The sequence below is a fragment of the Triticum urartu genome, chromosome 3A (genome assembly GCF_056163025.1).
Source record: "Triticum urartu cultivar PI428250 chromosome 3A, HENAU_Tu73, whole genome shotgun sequence".
Classification (NCBI taxonomy): Eukaryota; Viridiplantae; Streptophyta; class Magnoliopsida; order Poales; family Poaceae; genus Triticum; species Triticum urartu.
In genome coordinates this window covers 238,200,014-238,222,314 of record NC_141875.1, presented here as the reverse complement: position 1 = coordinate 238,222,314, position 22,301 = coordinate 238,200,014, and the positions used below count along the sequence as shown (strand labels likewise).

The following is a 22,301-nucleotide window of genomic DNA, read 5'->3' as shown; positions in this document are numbered from 1 at the left end:
GTACCATCACAGTTCAACTGGATTTGGAAATGTTCTGCCCAGCCAAAACACAAGGTCTTCTTTTGGATACTTCTTCATGATAGACTCAATACCAGGAATCTGCTACGAAGGAAAACTTTTCATCTTGACAACTATAATTGTGCTACTCTCAACTACCAGCAGGATGAAACACTTCAACACCTCTTTTGGACCTGCCCTTTTGCTTCTGCTTGCTGGGATATTCTCTGCCCTAACAGACAAAGGAACCTCTCCATCATGGAAGCCATTCCAGACTTAAGGAGCAACATACATCAACCTTTTTTCATGGAGATCATTATCATTGCAGCTTGGGCCATTTGGATAGTCAGGAATGATAAGATTTTCAATAACATTCCAACCAGCATTGATAGATGGAAATTCATCTTCCTCTCAGAACTGCACCTGCTCAAATTCAGAATTAAGGAGAAGTTTTCAGCTTCTTTCTCTTCCTGGTTGGACACCCTTGTCCTGTAATTTTTTGTAGTTTTTTTAGTTTCTTTAGATTTTTTCTAGTTGTTGGCTGTTTTTTAGGCTAGTTCTCCTTCTTTGGGGATTATCTCAAGCCTTGTATATTTGCACTCTCTTTTTTTAATAATATAAAAATTGCAGTGGGGTTTTGCCCTACTGTGTACAGTCAAAAAAAAATCTTGAAGCTATGCTTATTTTGCCTTCCTATGCTAGTTGATTATTGTTCCCATAAGTTGTTTGCTCACAAATCCCTATGCATAGGAAGTGGGTTTGACTTAAATGTGCTAGTCATATTCTTCATGATGCTCTCTTTATGTTTCTATTCTTATCCTTTATGTGAGCATCATTGAAATCATCATGCCTAGCTAGGGGCGTTAAACGTTAGTGCTTATTGGGAGGTAACCCTATTTTATTACTTGCTTTTTGCTCCTATTTAGCAATAAATAATTTATCTAGCCTCTATTATTATTGAGTTTTTATGTTTTAGTTAGTGTTTGTGCCAAGTAGAACCGTTGGGAAGACTTGGGGAAAGTCTTGTTGATCATGCTGTAAAAAAAAGAAACTTTAGCGCTCACGAGATTTGCTGCCATGTTTTATTGGAGAGTTATATTTAGTTAATTCTTTTTGCAGACGATTAATAGATAAATTCGTAACGTCCAGCAATTTATTTTAGAATTTTTTGGGTTCCAGAAGTTTGCGTTAGTTACAGATTACTACAGACTATTCTGTTTTTGACAGATTCTGTTTTTCGTGTGTTGTTTGCTTATTTTGATGAATCTATGGCTAGTAAAACATTTTATAAACCATAGAGAAGTTGGAATACAGTAGGTTTAACACCAATATAAATAAATAATGATTTCATTACAGTAACTTGAAGTGGTGTTTTGTTTTCTTTCGCTAACGGTGCTTACGAGTTTTCTGTTAAGTTTTGTGTTGTGAAGTTTTCAAGTTTTGGGTAGAGATTCGATGGACTATGGAATAAGGAGTAGCAAGAGCCTAATCTTGGGTATGCCCAAGGCACCCCAAGGTAATATTCAAGGACAACCAAAAGCCTAAGCTTGGTGATGCCCCGGAAGGCATCCCCTCTTTCGTCTTCGTTCATCGGTAACTTTACTTGGAGCTATATTTTTATTCACCACATGATATGTGTTTTGCTTGGAGCGTCATTTTATTTTGTTTTGCTTGCTGTTTGAAAAAAATACCAAGATATGAAATTATTAAATGTTAGAGAGTCTTCACATGGTTGCATAATTATTCGACTACTCATTGATCTTCACATATATCTTTTGGAGTAGTTTGTCATTTGCTCTAGTGCTTCACTTATATCTTTTTAGAGCACGGTGGTTGTTTTATTTTATAGAAATAATTGCTTATATTATTTTGAGAGTCTTTAGGACATCATGGTAGTTTGCTTTGGTTATGAAACTAGTCCTAATATGATGGGCATCCAAGAGGGATATAATAAAAACTTTCATATAGAGTGCATTGAATACTAAGAGAAGTTTGATACTTGATAATTGTTTTGAGATATGGGAATGGTGATATTAGAGTCATGCTAGTTGAGTAGTTGTGAATTTGATAAATTCTTGTGTTGAAGTTTGTGATTCCTGTAGCATGCACGTATCGTGAACCGTTATGTTAAGAAGTCGGAGCATGATGTATTTATTGATTGTCGTCCTTATGAGTGGTGGTTGGGGACGAGCGATGGTCTTTTCCTACCAATCTATCCCCCTAGGAGCATGCGTGTAGTACTTTTTTTCGATAACTAATAGATTTTTGCAATAAGTATGTGAGTTATTTATGACTAATGTTGAGTCCATGGATTATACACACTCTCACCCTTCCACCATTGCTAGCCTCTCTTGTATCGTGCAACTTTCGCCGGTACCTTAAACCCACCATATATCTTCCTCAAAACAGCCACCATACCTACCTATTATGGCATTTCCATAGCCATTCCGAGATATATTGCCATGCAGCTTTCCGCCGTTCCGTTTATTATGACACGCTTCATCATTGTCATATTGCTTGCATGATCATGTAGTTGACATTGTATTTGTGGCAAAGCCACCGTCCATAATTCTTTCATACATGTCACTCATGAGTCATTGCACATCCCGGTACACCGACGGAGTCATTCATATAGAGTCATACTTTGTTCTACTATCGATTTGTAATCATTGAGTTGTCACTACTGGAATCAGGGATTTTGCCGTCTGCCAGTTCTTTGCCGTCTGCTTGCGGACGACAAAGAAGGTCTTTGCCATCAGCTACCAAACAACAGACGGCAAAGAACTGGCAGACGGCAAAGAAGGTCTTTGCCATCTGTCATTTCTTTGCCGTCTGCTGGCAGATGGCAAAGAATCTTTGCCATCTGTCAGCGGACGGCAAAGAGGTGCCACCGGATGCCAATATACTGCAACGGTCCAATCCCACTCTTTGCCATCTGCTGGCGGACGGCAAAGATTCTTTGCCATCTGTTGGCGGACGGCAAAGAGGGGGATATCTTTTTTTTTGCAGGTAAAAAAAAACGTTGCCCCACCTCCTCTATATCTATCCCCTCTCTCTCTTCGCCCCTATCTCTCTGCCCCACCCCTCTCTCTCTCCCGCTCGTCTCTCCCTCTCCCTCCCGCGAGAAGCTACGCCGGCCGATTCCGGCGAGCTCCGGCGGGATTCGACGACGCCCGCCCCACAGCCGAGAGCCTCCCAACCCCGCGCCGCTGCGCCACCTCACCTCCGCCCGCCGGTGCGTGCTGCCACCTCAACGGACCCTAGGAGCCCCGCCGCCTCGCGCTGCCGCCTGCGCCGCGTCGCACGCCGCCACCTCCCCACAAGCTCGCCGCCCCGCCGCGGAAGCCTCGTCGCCGGTCGCCCCGACCTCGAGATCCGCCGCCGCCATGGGAGCCGAGCACCGAGCTCCTCTGCGCCCCGCCCGCCATGGGTGATCTGAGGCCGGCCGGGAGGCGGGGATGGGGCCCCGGTGGGCCCCAGGGATCTGCGCGGTGGCGCTGCTCTGGCTCGCCGCGGCCGCAGCCGAAGATCCCGATCCCGACGAGCTCGAGCGCGCGTGAGTCCCGCTCCTCCGCCCTATTTTTTCCGTGCCTGCTCGCTTGCTCTGTCTGTGGCTCAGTACTGTCGATTGCGTTGCCTGTGCTCCGCGGTTCCTGCAATGCTAATTCTGTTTGCAGTCTCGTTGTTCTTCAGTCCTCACCGTGTCTTGTATTTGGACGAGCTCATGCTAATATGTGGTGGTACACTACCTGGGCAAGGTCATTTTGATACTGATACTTGTGGGCAGCAGAGGGTTCAAAGCCTGACCATCTCATGGATCCGCTGATAATATCCCGGAAGTAAATATTGTTGCTTGCTTCATCTCTACTATTTTCTGTAACTGCTTAGTGTCAAGCTCATGATCAACCTGATTACTTATACGGCAACCTTCTTACGTAGGTAGCGCGACAACAATTCTTCTTCCTCAAAGCATATATTTTCTCCAAGCGATCAACAAAGTGTTTGGTCCATTTGGAAGGTACACAAGTTTCTGATGTTTCTGTATATTATGAGACAGAGGGAGTAGTCGTCAGATCTTCTTTTCGTTCAGTACTTGTTGAGGCTGTCATAATTTTCTTGGAAACTTGTAGGGCAGGGTCGGATGGGCGCGCACGACAGAGGTCGGGTGCGGGGCGTCGCTGTCGCCGTCGATGACATGGTTCGGGATCACCGCGTGCTTCAATGCCATGTCGTCGGCCGTCTCGAAGGCCGCCGCCACCAACGCTGCGTCGGGCGTCGTCCGCGCGGTGCCGCGGACCGAGCCTGTTGTGTCCGCCGAGTGGCTGCACACCAACCTCAGGGACCCCAATGTGAAGGTATAGCACTTGCTGTTCTGCTGCGCCCGCCCTGTGAAATCTCAATGTCAGTTGCACAATTGGTATAGTCTAGATTTAAGACAGGGTACTCATATGGCTGGGGTTCTGCTGCCGTGGCAATTTGGTCAGCGCTGCTACAAGTGATAAATCTGTTTGCTTAACTAGTGATGCTAGCTAGTACGTGAATTGGTATTTTAGCTGAAAGAGGATTTTGGTGGGCTTTGTTTTAGCACCAGCAGTAATCTCAAGTTTCTTAAAAACAAATGAAGTGCATGTATTACAGTATGTGACGTAGGTCAACGCTCCTTGGATAAACCTATTTCCAAAAAGAAAATCTTGATACTGAAATAATGCTACATTTTGGAGGCCTTTTCTTTCTGGACATTATTGGCATAGTCTCGGGCTCTCATCACTATGAATAATAGAACACATACTACTAGGAGGAATCACATTTAACTATGCTATTCATAGGGCAGTTTTCTTGCTGTTAAACATGTCCACCGGCGTACATTGTATCTTATTGTGCTCTTACTTTTTTGTCTAGGTACTTGATGCCTCTTGGTCAGAAGATGATGGCGAGTTCCTCATTCCAATTGAGTTTATATTGTGTAGGTTTCTTCGTCATGATCTGGATTGCCGCAGTCGTGTTCAAGTCCAATGATATCTTGCGCAAGCAGACCGCTCTCAAGGTTGGTTCTTCATAATAACTTGTCTATCAATGTGCTTCTTCTGCTTCTAGAGGTTAATTAATTGTTCTGCCAAGCAGACTGCTCTCAAGGGCTTGTGCTTATCTTGTGTATCAACGTTCTTGTTCTGCTTCTAGCACTGGGTCTGTCCCTTCTATTGAGGAAGCCGGCTGGCAGACTGTTGCCGTCACTAAATCCCTAACCTTGGGGCCCGTGTTAACTCCATTTGATTGTCAAATTGCTTAGATAACTCAATTTGATTGTCCTCATAGTGTTCTAACATGCTTAGAAGAGTTGGAAACACTATAAATGTTTTGGTACGGATATGTGCTCTAGAATAGTGATTCTGGCATGCTATATTTTTCATTACGGTGAATGGTATTCTCTTTTCCCACACAACATGATTTCCCCTTTTGGGGCCTCTCCGCTTCAAATTATTCCATATGATTGTAAAAAGCGGCCTTGAAAAACTCCTATGGTTTTCTATGATGCACTCAAACATCCTGTCGAACATATAGTATCAAGAGATGGCATGACATTGCAACCCAGTGATTTCCCTATTTATGAGTTTTTAGTTCCTGTGAACCAATTAGGCCCTTGGTCATTTCTTGAACTCAATCAGTAACTCATTTGTGGAAAAAACTTGACAATGTGTGTACCTATGTGTTTTGTTCTGTTTTGAAGTGGATAACATTGCCCCGTGTTTCACTTGGAAATAACTTATGTTTGTTGAATAATAGGAATTTACGCACCATTTATATCTGTTCATAACTCTTAAACTAGCACTGCTCTCCTTAAAATTTCTAATCAGGCTGACTGTTGTTTTGTGCTCCACAGATACAACGGTCCGGCAAGCTGCTATGGTGGTCAAGTGTGTGCTGCCTAGGAAAATAGATATTTAGTTTTAGGTCATTTCTTGTAATTTCAGATATGGAGTGCTTGTCTTTAGTTTTTGTTTTTTACTTTGTGAAACTTGCTACCTATGGATGAAACTGTGTAATATTGATGAAACTATGTATATGTATGGATGAAACTTGCTACTATTGGTAACATGTGTTGGATATCCTATATTGGTCATACATATATATATGTATGTGTGTGTGTGTTTGATTTTCTATGAAAATGAATGGATATAAGAAGAAACAGAATTAATGCCAATTTGGTCTCTTTGCCATCTGCCAACAGATGGCAAAGAGGCTGCAGTCTTTGTCGTCTGCCAGCAGATGGCAAAGAGCCATGCCCTTTGCCTTCAGCCGCTGATGGCAAAGGCCGCTTTGCCGTCCGCTTCAAAAAGCAGACGGCAAAGTAGCTCTTTACCGGCCCTTTCTTTGCTGTCTACTTTTGCCGTCCGTGGCGGACGGCAAAGACCTTTGCCGTCCGCCATTCATGCCTTTGCCGTCCGCCGTGGCGGACGGCAAAGTAGCTGATTCTTGTAGTGTGTAAATAAATAGAAGTGTGATGATCATCAATAATAGAGCATTGTCCCCCCAAAAAAAGAGAAATGCCAAAAAAAGGTAAGGCCCAAAAAAGAGAAAATAAAAAAGGGAAATGCTACTATCCTTTTTCCATACTTGTGCTTCAAAGTAGCACCATGATCTTCATGATAGAGAGTCTCCTATGATGTCACTTTCATATACTCATGGGAAATTTTCATTATAGAACTTCGCTTGTATGTTCCAACAATGGGCTTCCTCAAATGCCCTAGGTCTTCGTGAGCAAGCAAGTTGGATACACACCCGCTTAGTTTCTTTTGTTGAGCTTTCATGCATTTATAGCTCTAGTGCATCTGTTGCATGGCAATACATACTCACTCACATTGATATATATTAATGGGCATCTCCATAGCCCGTTGATAAGCCTAGTTGATGTGAGACTATCTTCTCCTTTTTGTCTTCTCCACAACCACCATTCTATTCCACCTATAGTGTATATCCATGGCTCACGCTTATATATTGTGTAAAGATTGAAAAAGTTTGAGAACATCAACAATATGAAACAATTGCATGGCTTGTCATCGGGGTTGTGCATGATTTGAATACGTTGTGTGGTGAAGATGGAGCATAGCCAGACTATATGATTTTGTAGGGATAACTTTCTTTGGCCATGTTATTTTGAAGAGACATAATTGCTTAGTTAGTATGCTTGAAGTATTATTATTTCTATGTCAATATTAAACTTTTGTCTTGAATCTTATGGATCTGAATATTCTTGCCACAATAAATAAGAATTACTTAGAGAAATATGTTAGCTAGCATTCCACATCAAAAATTCTGTTTTTATCATTTACCTACTCGAGGACGAGCAGGAATTAAGCATGGGGATGCTAATACGTCTCCAATGTATCCATAATTTTTGATTGTTCCATGCTATTGTATTATCAACCTTGGATGTTTTGTATGCATTTATATCCTGTTTTATATGATTTTTGGGACTAACCTATTAACCCAGAGCCTAGTGCCAGTTTCTGCTTTTTCCTTCTTTTAGAGTATCGCAGAAAGGGAAAATCAAACGGAGTCAAATTGACCTGAAACTTCACGGAACTTTGTTTTTGGAACGGAAGCAATCCAGAACACTTGGGGTGTACGTAAGGGAAGCAACAAGGAAGGCACGAGGTAGGGGGGCGCGCCCTCCACCCTTGTGGGGCCCTCGTGGCTCCCCTGGCGTATTTCTTCCTCCTATATATATCCATATACCCTAAAAACTTGTGGGAGCACAATAGATCTGGAGTTCTGCTGCCAGAAGCCTGCGTAGCCACCGAAAACCAATCTAGACCCATTCCGGCACCCTGCCGGAGGGGGAATCCCTCTTCGGTGGCCTTCTTGATCATCCCGGCGCTCTCCATGATGAGGAGGGAGTAGTTCTCCCTCGGGGCTAAGGGTATGTACCAGTAGCTATGTGTTTGATCTCTCTCTCTCTCTCTCGTGTTCTTGAGGTGATACGATCTTGATGTATCGCGAGCTTTGCTATTATATTTGGATCCTATGATGTTTCTCCCCATCTACTCTCTTGTAATGGATTGAGTTTTCCCTTTGAAGTTATCTTATCGGATTGAGTATTTAAGGATTTGAGAACACTTGATGTATGTCTTGCGTGGGATACTCATGGTGACAATGGGGTATTCTATTGAACCACTTGATGTATGTTTTGGTGGTCAACTTGCGGGTTCCGCCCATGAACCTGTGCCTAGGAGTTGGCAGACGTTTTAGTCTTGACTCTCTGGTAGAAACTTTGTGGCACTCTTTGAGGTTCTATGTGTTGGTTGAATAGATGAATCTGAGATTGTGTGATGCATATCTATTAATCATACCCATGGATACTTGAGGTGACATTGCAGTATCTAGGTGACATGAGGGTTTTGGTTGATTTGTGTCTTAAGGTGTTATTCTAGTATCTACTCTAGGGCTGTTTGTGACACTTATAGGAATAGCCCAACGGATTGATTGGAAAGAATAACTTTGAGGTGGTTTCGTACCCTACCATAATCTCTTTGTTTGTTCTCCTCTATTAGTGACTTTGGAGTGACTCTTTGTTGCATGTTGAGGGATAGTTATATGATCTAGTTATGTTATTATTGTTGAGAGAACTTGCAATAGTGAAAGTATGAACCCTAGGCCTTGTTTCAACGCATTGCAATACCGTTTGTGCTCACTTTTATCATTACTTACCTTGCTGTTTTTATATTTTCAGATTACAAAAACCTATATCTACTATCCATATTGCACTTGTATCACCATCTCTTCATCGAACTAGTGCACCTATACAATTTACCATTGTATTGGGTGTGTTGGGGACACAAGAGACTCTTTGTTATTTGGTTGCAGGGTTGCGTGAGAGAGACCATATTCATCCTACGCCTCCTACGGATAGATAAACCTTAGGTCATCCACTTGAGGGTAATTTGCTACTGTCCTACAAACCTCTGCACTTGGAGGCCCAACAACGTCTACAAGAAGGTTGTGTAGTAGACATCAAGCTCTTTTCTCTCTTTTTTTGGGCCTTCCCTTTTTTGGTCTTTCTCTCTTTTTTTTTGCGACAATGCTCTATTATTGCTGATCATCACACTTCTATTTATTTACAACTCGATACTAGAACAAAGTATGACTCTATATGAATGCCTCCGGTGGTGTACTAGGATGTGCAATGACTCATGAGTGACATGTATGAAAGAATTATGAACGGTGGCTTTGCCACAAATACAATGTCAACTACATGATCATGCAAGCAATATGACAATGATGAAGCGTGTCATAATAAACGGAACGGTGGAAAGTTGCATGGCAATATATCTCGGAATGGCTATGGAAATGCCATGATAGGTAGGTATGGTGGCTGTTTTGAGGAAGATATATGGTGGGTTTAAGGTATGGGCGAAAGTTGCGCGATACAAGAGAGGCTAGCAATGGTGGAAGGGTGAGAGTGTGTATAATCCATGGACTCAACATTAGTCATAAAGAACTCACATACTTATTGCAAAAATCTAATTAGTTATCGAAACAAAGTACTACGCGCATGCTCCTAGGGGGGTAGATTGGTAGGAAAAGACCATCGCTCGTCCCCGAGCGCCACTCATAAGGAGGACAATCAATAAATACATCATGCTTCGACTTCTTAACATAACGGTTCACCATACGTGCATGCTGCGGGAATCACAAACATCAATACAAGAATTTCTCAAATTCACAACTACTCAACTAGCATGATTCTAATATCACCATCTCCATATCTCAAAACAATTATCAAGTATCGAACTTGTCTTAGTATTCAATGCACCCTATGTGAAAGTTTTTATTATATCCCTCTTGGATGCCCATCATATTAGGACTAGTTTCATAACCAAAGAAACTACCATGCTGTTCTAAAGACTCTCAAAATAATATAAGTGAAGCATGAGAGATCAATTATTTCTATAAAATAAAACCACCACCGTGCTCTAAAAAGATATAAGTGAAGCACTAGAGGAAATGACAAACTACTCCAAATGATATAAGTGAAGATCAATGAGTAGTCGAATAATTATGAAACCATGTGAAGACTCTATAACATTTAATAATTTTAGATATTGGTATTTTATTCAAACAACAAGCAAAAAAATAAAATGAGGCTCCAAACAAAACACATATCATGTGGTGAATAATAATATAGCTCCAAGTAAAGTTGCCGATGAACGAAGACAAAAGAAGGGATGCCTTCCGGGGCATCCCCAAGCTTAGGATTTTGATTGTACTTGAATATTACCTTGGGGTGCCTTGGTCATCCCTAAGCTTAGGCTCTTGCCACTCCTTATTCCATAGTCCATCGAATCTTTACCCAAAACTTGAACACTTTACAACACAAAACTTAACAGAAAACTCGTAAGCTCCGTTAGCGAAAGAAAACAAAACACCACTTCAAGTTACTGTAATGAACTCATTATTTATTTATATTGGTGTTAAACCTACTTTATTCCAACTTCTCTATGGTTTATAAAATATTTTACTAGCCATAGATTCATCGGAATAAGCAAATAACACATGAAAAACAGAATCTGTCAAAAACAGAATAGTCTGTAGTAGTCTGTAACTAACGCAAACTTCTGGAACCCCAAAAATTCTAAAATAAATTTCTAGACGTGAGGAATTTATCTATTAATCATCTTCAAAAAAAATTAACTAAATATCGCTCTCCAATAAAAAATGGCAGAAAATCTCGTGAGCGCTAAAGTTTCTGTTGTTTACAGCAAGATCAACAAGACTCTCCCCAAGTCTTCCCAATGGTTCTACTTGGAACAAACACTAATTAAAACATAAAACTCAATAATAACAGAGGCTAGATAATTATTTATTTCTAAACAGGAGCAAAAATAAAGGAATAAAATTGGGTTGCCTCCCAATAAGCGCTAACGTTTAACGCCCCTAGCTAGGTATGATGATTTCAATCATGCTCACATAAAGGATAAGAATAGAAACATAAAGAGAGCATCATGAATAATATGACTAGCGCATTTAAGTCTAACCCACTTCCTATGCATAGGGATTTAGTGAGCAAACAACTTATGGGAACAATAATCAACTAGCATAGGAAGGCAAAATAAGCATAGCTTCAAGATTTTCAACATGTAGAGAGGAAACTTGATATTATTGCAATTATTACAATGATATGTTCCTCTCTCATAATAATTTTTAGTAGCATCATGAATGAATTCAACAATATAACTATCATATAAAGCAATATTTTCATGATGCACAAGCATACAATTTTTATTACTCTCCACATAACCAAAATTCTTCTCACTAAAAATAGTGGGAGCAAACTCAACAAAATAATTATCATGTGAGGCATAGTCCAATTGAAAACTAAAATCATGATGACAAGTTTAATGGATATCCTTATTCTTTATAGCATACAAGTCATCACAATAATCATCATAGATAGCAACTTCGTTCTCATAATCAATTGGAACCTCTTCCGGAATAGTGGATTCATCACAAAAAAAGTCATGACCTCTCCAAATCCACTTTCATCAATATAATCATCATAAATAGGAGGCATGCTTTCATCATAATAAATTTTCTCATCAAAACTTGGGGGACAAAAAATATCATCTTCATCAGATATAGCTTCCCCAATCTTGTGGCTTTGCATATCATTAGCATCATGGATATTCAAGGAATTCATACTAACAACATTGCAATCTTGCTCATCATTCAAAGATTTAGTGCCAAACATTTTAATGCATTCTTCTTCTAACACTTTGGCAAAATTTTCCTTTCCATCATACTCACGAAAGATATTAAAAATATGAAGCGTATGAGGCAAACTCAATTCCATTTTTGTAGTTTTCTTTTATGAACTAAACTAGTGATAAAACAAGAAACAAAAAGATTAGATTGCAAGATCTAAAGATATACCTTCAAGCACTAACCTCCCCGGCAACGGCGCCAGAAAAGAGTCTTGATGACCCACAAGTGTAGGGGATCTATCGTAGTCCATTCGATAAGTAAGAGTGTCGAACCCAACGATGAGCATAAGGAAATGATAAGCGGTTTTCAGCAAGGTATTCTCTGCAAGCACTGAAATAATAGGTAACAGATAGTTTTGTGATAGGATAATTTGTAACGAGTAACAAGTAACAAAAGTAAATAAAGTGCAGCAAGGTGGCCCAATCCTTTTTGTAGCAAAGGACAAGCCTGGACAAACTCTTATATAGAGAAAAGCGCTCCCGAGGACACATGGGAATTATCGTCAAGCTAGGTTTCATCACGATCATATGATTCGCGTTCGGTACTTTGATAATTTGGTATGTGGGTGGACCGGTGCTTGGGTGTTGTCCTTACATGGACAAGCATCCCACTTGTGATTAAACTCTATTGCAAGCATCTGCAACAACAACAAAAGTATTAAGGTAAACCCAACCATAGCATGAAACATGTGGATCCAAATCAGCCCCTTACGAAGCAACGCATAAACTTGGGTTTAAGCTTCTGTCACTCTAGCAAGCCATCATCTACTTATTGCTTCCCAATGCCTTCCTCTAGGCCCAAATAATGGTGAAGTGTTATGTAGTCGACGTTCACATAACACCACTAGAGGGGAGACAACATACATCTCATCAAAATATCGAACGAATACCAAATTCACATAACTACTAATAGCAAGACTTCTCCCATGTCCTCAGGAACAAACGTAACTACTCACAAAGCATATTCATGTTCATAATCAGAGGGTTATTAATATGCATATAGGATCTGAACATATGATCTTCCACCAAGTAAACCAACTAGCATCAACTACAAGGAGTAATTAACACTACTAGCAACCCACAGGTACCAATCCCAGGCTTAGAGACAAGAATTAGATACAAGAGATGAACTAGGGTTTTGAGAGGAGATGGTGCTGGTGAAGATGTTGATGGAGATTGCCCTCTCCTGATGAGAGGAGCGTTGGTGATGACGATGGCGATGATTTCCCCCTCCCGGAGGGAAGTTTCCCTGATAGAACAGCTCCGCCGAAGCACTAGATTGGTTCCGCCAAGGTTCCGCCTCGTGGCGGCGGAGTCTCGCCCGGAAAGATGGCTTATCATTTTTTCCTCATCGAAAGACTCCATATAGCAGAAGATGGCCATCGGAGGGCCACCAGGGGGCCACGAGGTAGGGGGGTGCGCCCAGGGGTAGGGCGCGCCCCCACTCTCGTGGGCAGGGTGTGGCCCCCTGGTGAACTTCTTGCGCTCAGTATTTTTTATATATTCTGAAAAATGACTTCCATGAAGTATCAGGACTTTTGGAGCTGTGCAGAATAGGTCTCTAATATTTGCTCCTTTTCCAGGCCAGAATCCCACCTGCCGGCATTCTCCCTCTTTATGTAAACCTTGTAAAATAAGAGAGAATAGGCATAAGTATTGTGACATAATGGGTAATAACAGCCCATAATGCAATAAATATCGATATAAAAGCATGATGCAAAATGGACATATCAACCAACAGGTGGTGCAAGGGATGATGAAGACATTACCCGAAGGTGATACTTCGGTGGCCCAGGGCCCGGGGACCAATAGTGAAGGCCCCAAACAATCCGGTATACAGCCGGATACGAATAAACGGATCCCTTCAAAGGGTGCCATACTCCTACGGCAGCCTCCGGAGACCCGGAGGTGCCGGATATCTTGACGAACATGTTGCAGCTGTTAAAATAAGAGAGAATAGGTGTCTGTCTCAGAGGAACATCGTACCTTGATGTGCATGGTAGTTAAAAAGGTCCTGTCCATGAAGAGCGGGTTGAATGAGGCCTTTGCGAGCCTACTAAGAGGCTTCGAGGTTTGTACTGTAATATGTGAAATTGTGTTTTATTCATGAAATACACCTGTGTATATATAGTAGCCCCTGAGACTCTGATTGGCTTCCTGAGGGAGGCGATCGGAGGATCAAAAGATATGCCTAGGAAATAATATGATTAATTGGAACACAGGCCGTGACCTCATCGGAAACTGCCCGGACTGTAGAGGTTGCGGATTTACAACACAAGATTGATGAGGCGGATAATGATATCGGGCTTATCAATTGGTGTCTTGATAAGTCGCATGGTATGTATTCGAAGCAATCCTCACATATACGGGTTTGTAATATAAGTGTTTTGCTGAAAGTTGCATACTGGAATATGCATGGCTGCAGATGGTGCCGCCGCCGTTGAGATTCTTTGGGCGGAGCTTGCCCAGGCCAAGGAGCAGGCCTGGTTTAGTAATGCGGCAGATGAAGAGGCATCGGCCGAGTTGAAGGCCGAAGAACCTGCTCGCCACCAAGATGAGGAGAAAATATCCACGATAGCGCTCAAACTGAAAAATGCTACTAGCCGCTGTGAATTCCTAGAGATGGAGAATAAAGACAAAATGGCTGAGCTTGACAAGGCCTTGCAAGAGGCGGAAGAAGCGTGGTCCAAATCTAGAGCAGCCCGTGAGGAGATTTGGCAAGCTAGGGAGATTGGGGCTAGTAAGCCCTTTTTGCTACAGACTAAGTTCGGCTATCCGAACTATGCTCAACTTAATCAAGTGTGGAGTTCTCCAAACGAGCTTTTAGACTTGCCGAAGAGTTCTTCTAATGTGTCGCAGTTTTACCAGGCGAGAGAGGGGTATGCAACAGAGAAGCTTTTCTGGTCACAATTTGGCGCGTCGAAGCGCCCTCTGTTGCTGAATGAACATATGTCTCAATGGGCCGAGCTTCATAGGATATCCGGCGCTTCCATGAAGAATGTCATAATCCGGTTGTGGCCAACTGAACCTGTTACGAATAGCTACTTCGGCTTGGTGCAGCGGCTTGTTGATGCGGTTCCACGTATCAACGCTGTGAAGTGGTCAGTGTGCATTGAGGGTGCACAGATGGCCTTTGCCCGAGACAAGACATTCTGGGGGAAGATGAAGGCCATCAATGTTGTGGCGAAGAGTCCACCCAAGGGCAAGGACCGTTACGAACCGAAGCATTATTTTGAAGACGTCCTAGAGGCCGCCCGCTTGATAGAGGGTCAATGCTCGAAAGACATAGTGTTCGAGTGAGGTGTATGAGAATTGTAGAAGACAATTTTATAGTTAAACTATTTTTTTTGTTTTGCTTGAAAGCTTGTGTTCCTCCTGTGCGGCCGTTTTAATATAATCTAAAAGTTTTCCAGTCGTCAGCTTCAGCCCCCTCGTAGGAAGTATGGGGGTGTTCGGAAAAGCATTTAATCACTCTTGATCCAACGGCTTGGTCCATGAAGGAGGTGATAATGCGGCGAACCAGGCAATCAGACTATAGGGCGTTAACACTTTCACTTAGCCATAGGAGTTTTATAGGGGGGCTATGATATAGCCCCTGTTATGTATACGGCTTATTCCAATATAGTGTGTTACATATATGACCTGAAAAAAGGTCCTTCGTGTGATGCGGAGGGAATCGTGACAGATTCTGATAAGTCATCGAGTGGTTGACCAGCTCGCACAGCATCATGATAGTCGGTTTTCGGCTTTCTCTACTGAGGTTCTTGACCAGATGAACTTGAAGCACAATCGCAATAGTTCTCCCTTTACTACCCTAGCCGATAGAGAAAAACGTAGGGTAGCAAACACAGGAGCCCGCAACCCAACCATTGACCCAAGACATGATTCGGAGCTGATGCATATAAGCCCAAACTCGCGACGCTGAAGTACACTGTAAAAGATGTTCGGACTTTGTTGGCCACTCATTTGTTCCCGTACCAAGCCCCTGGCAGGTTAAGCCGGGGTATATCTATGAAACAACCATAAGAGGCATATTCATTTGCGGAAAGACATGGATGATTAATTCGGATAATGTTTACTGGGACCTAAGCGATATGCCAATGATTACTTGATATATGTATAAAGGCCACAACTCTGGCTATTTGATATGCCCGGGGTCGAAGGCGCATGAAAAAGGCCTGTTACAGGTTCAAAAAAGAGTGCGGTCTACAAAAAGTTATTTTGGACCTCCTGTCGCACGTCTGCGCCGCCTGTCCTCGGCAAGGGGAATCCTTGACGGAAGTAGCCCCGTAGGTGAGTGTACGGATCCGAACTCCGATGGAGTCAGTTTTAGATGTTTGTCCTTTGCGCCACCTGTTTTCAAGAGATAATGAAGAAAGAAAAAAGGAAAGTAGATAAAAATGTTATGGGGGTGCTTGCAGGCTTGTCCGTATTGTGCGTCCGCTAATGCCCATGGTATCTTAAGTGCGTAGTGATGTATGCGCGGTACATATTTGGCGGGTATATGAGGTGGGCAGCGGAAGCCGAACTGCTATTTCTGATACGGGATTGATGATCCTTGGGGGGAAATTGCTTTTGCCCCCGGGTATTTGGCTGGTGAACCACTCTGTCGTCCCTATTGCCTGGCGGCCCCCTTCCCTTATGTTCGGCGTTGAGCTTGCCGGCCTACTTGAAGACCCAACAGCTTCTGTTGGTATGATTAGCTGGTTTATCGGGGTGGCCGTGAATCTGGCAGGGTCAGTCCAGTATCTTGTCTAGGTTGGATGGTCCGTCTTTGTTTGCCTTGAATGGCTTTTTCCGTTGACCGGGCATGGGATTGTTGAATCCGGCGTTGACCGCTGTGTCGCGTGATCTTTCATTATCATTGTGACTAGTCTGTTTGCTTCGTCGTGGCTTGACATTACCGTCACAGATTTCGGAAGTGCCCGAGTCGTTGCCGCTGTTGCTTCTACGAGCGAGCCAGCTGTCTTCTCCGGTGCAAAAGCGGGTCATTAGATCGGTAAGGGTTGTCATGGATCTAGGTCCTTCTTGACCGAGGTGGCGTGCAAGCCATTCATCCCGGACGCTGTGTTTGAAGGCCGTAAGGGCTTGCGCATCCGGACAGTCGACGATTTGGTTCTTTTTAACAAAGAACCTAGTCCAGAGCTTCCGGGCTGACTCTCCGGGCTGCTGGACAATGTGACTTAAGTCATGGGAGTCCGGTGACCGGACATATGTTCCTTGGAAGTTGGCGCGAAAGGCGTCTTCCAAATCTTCCCAGCTGCCAATAGAATTTTTCGGCAAACTGTTTAACTAGTATAGAGCTGGTCCTTTGAGTTTTGGTGGTAGGTATTTGATGGCATGAAGGTCATCTCCGCGGGCCATGAGGATATGGAGGAGGAAGTCCTCGATCCATACCGCGGGATTCGTTGTTCTGTCGTATGATTCGATATTCATAGGTTTGAACCCGTCTGGGAATTCATGCTCCATTACTTCGTCAGTGAAGCAGAGAGGGTGTGCGGCGCCTCTATGTTGGGCCACACTGCGATGTACCTCTAATGGAGTCCATTTGCGGTTTTCGGCCCGGGCATTGCTAGGGTTGTCACGTCTGAATAGGTAGCCGTCGTCGCGTGTCGAGGCGCGTCCTCGCGATCCATAGATCGATCTTGCATGTCCTACTCTATTGTCCAAGTCCTGTCGAGGGTCGTACGTGCAACCCCGAGTCATTTTACTCTTGCCTTTACGACGAGGTGGGGCGGTCTGGTGTTCGGCTTGAGTTGCCGCTTTATCCGTACCAAGTTGTGGTCGACCTGCCGCATTGTGCGATGATCGTATGGGTTCCAGCGCCTTGTCGTCACACTGAGGTAGAAATCTACGCTTCGGGTAGCTTTTGGCTGGGCCACTAAGGCCATATTCTTCGGCGGTCAGGACTTCGTTCCATCTATCATTGAGCAGATCTTTGTCTGCTTGAAGCTGCAGCTGCTTCTTTCTGAGGCTCCTTGCAGTGGCTATTAGCCAGCGTTTGAAGCGCTCCTGCTCGAGAAGCTCCTCAGGCACGATGAAATCCTTCTTGCCGAGGCTCTCCTCTTACTCGGAGAGCAGAAGATAAATACTATCCTCCGAGTCTCCGTGTATGGCCTGTTCATCAGGGCTAACTTGTCCATTATCCCATTCCCCCTGTTCGGAGGTTACCTTCACGGGGTCTTCATTATTTTTGGCATCGTCCGGAATATTATTTTTTCCTGTGCTCGTACTGCAGCCTTTGGAACAACGTGACTTAGAGCGGCATCGAGGAAGTTGGCGCTTGGGCTGTCTCTCAGGAGGTTTATCCTCAACCGGATCCTCTTTGTCATCGTTGTTAGTTTTTCCAGGCGTGTCCACCATGTATACGTCGTAGGAAGAAGAGGTCGTCCGTCATCCAGTGAATGGCGGGTTTTGGCCTTGCTCCTTGTCGACATCGTCATCCACACTAGCAATGTCTTCGGAGCCGTAATCAAGCATGTCGGTTAAGTCCTCGACAGTGGCTATGAAGTGGGTGGTGGGTGGGAAGCTAAATTCCCCGTCATCAGCTTCTAGTTCGAGCCGTACATAGTTCGGTTGTGAGTCCCCCGCCAAGGATAAGCTTTTTAATGAGTTCAGCACATCGCCCAAGGGCGAGTGCTAGAAGATGTCTGCGGTGCTGAACTCGAATATCGATAAACGATCAAGTTCGGTATCCGCAGACTCGCATGCACTACAAAAAAAGACACATCTGTGACATTTTGGGCCGAACGAAATTTTTTTCTGTCATACATATGACACTTCTATGACGATAATTGTGACAAAACCCGGTATCATCATAAATGTGGTGGGCTCCTACTTCTATGACAAAAAATCATGACAGAAAATGGGCTTTTTGTCCTGGGCGGGCCAGAAACGCAGCTGCATGACATTCTTTGGGCCATCCATGACGGAAAAAACCGTGGTAGGAGCGAGGGGGAGGAAAATTTTGGGGAGTTCACGGTTACGGTGGGAGGTCGGGGGCTGAGCGATGCGCGTTTCTCTCGTACACGTACGCGCGTGTGTGCGAGGCGTTGGCTCTAACTAAACCCGAGCGAGGGGTTGGGCTCTGAACCCGAGCGATTGCACTCTAGGCTACGTGTTACTGAACCCGAGCGATCGATCGATGGCTGTTAACTGAACCCGATCGAGAGATTCCTTCGCTACTGCTGCTAACTGAAGCCGATCGATGGGATGAACAGTGAGTGTTGCAGGGATGTTTGGATGAACAGTGAGCGGTGGCATTTCCTCTGGATGAACAGGACCCCATGGTGTGGTGGAGGGCTGGATAAACAGTAGACGGTGGAGGGGTGCCCGTGGAGGGGTGGATGAACAGGACCCCGTGGTGTGGAGGGCTGGATGAACAGTAGACGGTGGAGGGGTGGTTGAACAGGCCCCCGTGGTGTGGAGGGCTGGATAAACAGTAGACGGTGGAGGGGTGCCCGTGGAGGGGTGGTTGAACAGGACCCCGTGGTGTGGAGGGCTGGATGAACAGCATACGGTGGAGGGGTGGTTGAACAGTAGCCGGTGGAGTAGCGCGTGGTGGAGGCTGGATGAACAGGAGCCCGTGGAGGCTGGAGGAGGTCGACGGTGGAGATGAACAGTATCTCATGGAGTCCCGTTTTGCGGTACACCACACCCCTCCCGATGAACAGGACCCCCGTTTCGACCGTAGCGCTCCAACACAAGTCTGTTTCCTCCATTTTGCGGTACGCCACACCCCTCCCGATCAACAGGACCCCCGTTTCGACCGTAGGAGGTCCGTTTCCTCTGTTTTGCGGTACACCAGACCCCTCCCGATGAACAGGATCCCATTTTGAACGTGGCCAGTCAAACACAAGGCCGTTTCCTCCGTTCTACGGTACGCCAGGACTCGTTTCTATCGCCTGTTCCGTCCAAGACCTCCCGATGAACACGACGCATTCCGTGGCCTCCCCACGAACACGAAGCATTCCATTGCCTCCCCATGAACACGACGACGATGCTATTTCTCTGTTCCAACCCAGCCATGTACACGAGCCCTGGCCGTACGTATGCGCGAGTAGGTGTTCGAGACCCCGCCCGTATGTACACATACATGGCCGTATTTTCTTTCTTGCACCCTGGCCGCTGTACGTACGTGTAAATGCTACGTGCGCGCCTCTACTACGACACGTGCGCACCTCTACTACGACACGTGCGCGCCTCTACTTCGACACGTGCGCGCCTCTACATCGACCAATATGTACGTACGCGTTCGCGACCAGAATGACAATGCTACATACGCTTCCACCAGGTGGGTCCCGACTGTCAGGCACTTCCTTGCCTGCGAAGATGTAGCTGGTCGGTCCCAGCAGTCAGGGGACGAATCATTTTTTTTGCCCGGACGCACTTTCTTTTGTGCGAAGATGTAGCTGGTGGGTCCCAGCAGTCGGGGGGAAACGTTTTTTCACGAAATACAGTGGCCCATCCGGTGGGTCCCAGCTGTCAGGTGGAGGAATCATTATTTTCCGCGTAATAAGGAGGCACTTCCTTGCTGCGGCCGTGGACCCAGCTGTCAGCCTCTCCATGTATAGTCCACGTCCGATGGAAGTCGTCCCTTGACCATGTTGACCACGCCGCGTCGAGAGCACCAGGGCGGTGGACGACGGTGAGGCCTAGGAAGGGGCCTCCGTTGTTTCCCACACGGAGGGGAGTACGACTGTACGAGGGTTTACTGGTTCGTCTGCCGTCGCTGGAGAATAACAGCAGGTGTGGGTGAGTAGAGGGATGCTAGGCCAGCGATGGGAGTACGGTCAGGCGGTGAGGCCTACGCGGCAGCATAGCCGGCCGCGGGGAGGATGGAGCACGCAGTCCCGCCGGCGCTTGTTTGAGCGGCTGGAGCAGGAAGAGCAGAGATTGAAGAAGCATGACGGCCGTTGGATGGACATCCAACAGTTAGTGCTTGTGCGTCAACCTTTTTTTTAGGAAAGCCTCAAATCTGTGGAAAACAGCATACAACACATCTGCCATTATTTCTAATAATTTACAGCCCATTTGGTAATTCTTAAGGTTTTTTTGGAGCCCGTATTCTTTTTGTTAGCATCACAGCCCATATTGTGGCAACGGTTAAAAAATTATACGAAATTTTGCATATTTCGGTGCGGTCCGAACTGTTTTTAATCCCAAAATTTCGACTCACATTCAAACTGATTTTAAAAATAAATGTATATCAATATAAAATCCAACAAATTCTCCACGCATAAAAATTAATGTAATTTAAAGTCTTGAAATGAAAAAAAAGATATTTGAAACTAATTGCCGGTTTGATGTGTTTTAAAAATGTACAACCCATTTCTCATTACTGATGGGCCATTTTCTCGGCCAGTCAAATGAAAGCTCTCCTCGTCTTGAAAGATTTGCAGCCCAACGGGCCTGACAAAGCGACTTACTTGGCAAATCACAAAAAAACTGGGCTGTGGCCGTGGACCCAGCTGTCAGCCTCTCCACGTACAGTACTCTTCCGAAGGAAGTCATTCCTTGACCACGTTGACCATGCTGCGCGGAGAGCACCATGGCGGTGGACGACGATGCGGCAGGGGTAGCCCGCGCGGAGAGGACTACAGGGTTCACTGGTTCGGCTGTGGTGTGAGACTGCCGTTGCCGCAGGTCCTGGCCAGCGGTGGGAATAGTTGGGGGGCGGTGAGGCCTCTACGGCAGCACAGCCGGCCACGGGAGGCAGGAGCATGCAGCACGACCGGCGCTGCTTTGGGCGGCTGGAGCAAGAAGACCAGAGGTTGAAGAAGCACTACGGCCGTTGGATGGACATCGTACGGTCACTGGAGCTAGAATCGTTCATATTGACTAAGTTGACAAAGCCCTTCATCCCCGTCAACTTAGTAGGCACACAAGTCAGCCTCCCAGCAAGGTGGGTCCCAGCTAGCCGGGGGAGTATTCATTTTTTTGTGCGTAATAAGGAGGCACTTCCGGTGGGTCCGAGCTGACAGCGGGGGGAACATTTTTTTGCGAAATACGGTGGCCCGTCCGGTGGGTCCCAGCAGTCAGGGGGAACGATTTTTTTCGGAAAATACTGGTGGCCCGTCCGGTGGGTCCCCGCTGTCAGGTGGAGGAATAATTATTTTCCGCGTAATAAGGAGGCACTTCCTTGCAGCTGCCGTGGACCCAGATGTCAGCCTCTCCACGTACAGTACTCTTCTGATGCAAGTCGGTTCTTGACCACGTTGACCATGCCGCGCCGAGAGCACCAGGGCGGTGGACGATGGCGAGGCCTAGGAAGGGCACGATTCGGAGCCGGGGAAGACGGAGCAGTGGATGCCCACGCGAAGAGGAGTACGAGGGTTCACTAGTTCGGCTGCGGTGTGAGGCTGCTGTCGCCGCAGAATAACAGGGGGTGTGGGTGAGTAATGGGATGGCCTGGCCAGCGGTGGGAGTAGTAGGGGGCGGTGAGGCCTTCGCGGCATCACAGCCAGCCACGGGAGGCAGGAGCACGCGGCACAACCGGCGCTGGTTTGGGCGGCTGGAGCAAGAAGACCAGAGGTTGAAGAAGCA

General features: G+C 45.3%; 1 long non-coding RNA gene across 1 annotated transcript; it reads left to right on the top strand.

The window, feature by feature from the left end:
- The first annotated feature begins 4,131 nt into the window (after positions 1–4,131).
- Positions 4,132–6,117, top strand: LOC125548293 (uncharacterized). The gene is made up of 3 exons (XR_015599698.1): positions 4,132–4,352; positions 4,897–5,041; positions 5,876–6,117. It is a non-coding gene; the product is annotated as an uncharacterized LOC125548293 (long non-coding RNA).
- The last annotated feature ends 16,184 nt before the right edge of the window (positions 6,118–22,301 follow it).